Below are 2,364 nucleotides of genomic sequence, written 5' to 3'. Positions count from 1 at the left end.
TGAACTTGGGCCATCAATGCCGGGCACCACTGATCACAGATAGGTGTGTTTTTCCAACCATTGTCTGCCTCGCCTTTCGAAGGAAAACCTGTTTTCTGTCTTATTTTTTCTGTCCCCCCATTTTGCGCCAATGCTCTATGGCTCCGCCTCCTTTGATCCCAGGTGGAGGCTCATATAGCAACAAACTCCCATGAACCTCACCTGAGAGAGAGAGACAGAGAGAGAGAGTGAGAGAGAGAGACAGAGAGAGTGAGAGAGACAGACAGACAGAGAGAGAGAGAGAGAGAGAGAGAGAGGGGGTGTTTAGGTGAGTGAGAAAGAGACATTTCAGTGTACATACGTATACTGTATAGTATAGTCCATTGAAAGTACAGAGTAATAAAACAACACAAAACTAATGAACACATACCTTTGAAGAAGTGGCCCATGACATTTTAGTCACAGGAAAAACTGTTTGTTGTAACTCTTTGTTACAGTATGGTAATGGAAAACATACGATAGCCTTGTGGACCAGTGGGAGTATTTGCAGAGAGGCATTTTGCGGCACTGAAAGTGTTTTGTATTTGAACCGAGCATCTCCCGACTCCAATTTACAGTTAAGTAGCAGTCTTTTCAGTCACTTTGTCTAGCTGCACAAGAGTGTTAATCACTTCTCTATGTTGTCCGATCTTTCTTTATCCACCCTCTTGTCCAAAAGGTGCCTGTGGTCACTCCAGTCTCTCGGGGCATCTCTCTGTGCTCCACTTGGCTACTGGCTGCATCCATCCATCCATCCATCCAGGAGGCCTATTAGTGCTTTCCAAGCAGCAGGGGGTCTGTAGGGGACCTGATGCCTGCTGAGTGATAACGCATCAAGAACATCATTCATCCCAGGGCAGCAATATCAGCCCTCTCCACAGGGAACTACAATTTACAGTGTTTTCACAAAGAGCATCTTTGTAAATTCTACCAATAACCATTTATAACTGCTATTATTTCTAAAGTTACCGGTGGCAGTTTTCATTCTCGTTAATCATAAATCAAATCAAGCAGCTATATATAGCAAGTTGTAACAGTAGTAAGATTTGCATTCTATTGATCGTTTGTTACAATATGGGGGGGGGGGTTGTTATAATATAATGTAGATTATGCTGTACCAAGAAAAGGAGCCCTGTCCTAGATCTCTAAATGTGTGCATCTACACAGAGAAATGTGTACAGTATGTGACCAATATGAATTGTGATTAGGGCCTTATTAGTGTGTTACAAGATTATTCTAGTATTGCTTGGCTAAAAGATTTGACATGTATATTAAAATGAAAACGAAGCCATTTAGTATAATCAAGGAACAGATGTTTAAAAAGCCATTATTAAATGGTTGGAGAGTATCAACAATGTATAGAACAAATGTGTGTCCATTTTAAGCTTTCAGCCTTTGTTTCACCTAAAATGACCATTCAGTTTCTAAATGTGTACATTTGCCAAAGCTTTGTAATTCTTTATGAATCCAATGCCACCTGGTGGAGGAAAACACACACTACAAGTTAATAATTACACCAAGGTCAAAAGGATTTCAACAAAAGGCTGTTCAGTGAATCTACAAACACTCTCAATGTCAGTTTCATCTTCACCATTTGTGGTTTAATTTCACTTTGTCTTGCTTTTTTCTCCTTTACCACTGTAAGCGAGAGCATCCCCACAAAGGCCCCATTTCAATTTTCAACAACTGAATGTGTCTGCATCAAACTCAGCATTTGCACGTGTTTGTCCGTGTGGTTGTCTGTGTGTGTGTGTGTGTGTGTGTGTGTGTGTGTGTGTGTGTGTGTGTGTGTGTGTGTGTGCATATCTAGAGCAATCTCTCCTATCTATTTTTACAGCTGGGCTGTCTGTGCAGCAGTGGTTAGTGAGATGTGGCGTTGCGGGATCTTAGACCTCTGCATACAATGCAAGCCTATGCGGAAGGCCAGGTTTTTCCCACGACAGTTTAACTGTAGCCCAGCATGGTTGCCAACCCGCACAGCCACCAACGCTCTGAAACAAAGACTCTTGGTGCTTGTGTTTGTCAGTTGCAAACCTCTATTTTTTTGTCTGCATATACGTAAAGTCCTGTGTTAATCTAAGTCAGAAGAGTTAAAAAGGTGCTCTCAGACTTTGATTAAGACTGAGGAATTGCACAGCATTGTGCTGCTTTTTGTGTAATGTGTAAAGCAGAAACATTGAAAATGGTCCAACTGAGAAATGCAGCAAAAACAAAACCTGTAATTGTCACAAATGCATGAAAATTGCTTTGATTATGAAAATAGACATTTTATATTTCAAATGTAAAATATGAATGTGGAAAACAGACTTCCATCAGTCAAATTATTCAAATATTCAAATGTGAAAC

Source organism: Protomyctophum bolini, assembly GCF_963924005.1.
Source record: "Protomyctophum bolini genome assembly, chromosome: 8".
Classification (NCBI taxonomy): domain Eukaryota; kingdom Metazoa; phylum Chordata; class Actinopteri; order Myctophiformes; family Myctophidae; genus Protomyctophum; species Protomyctophum bolini.
This window is presented reverse-complemented; position numbering follows the sequence as displayed.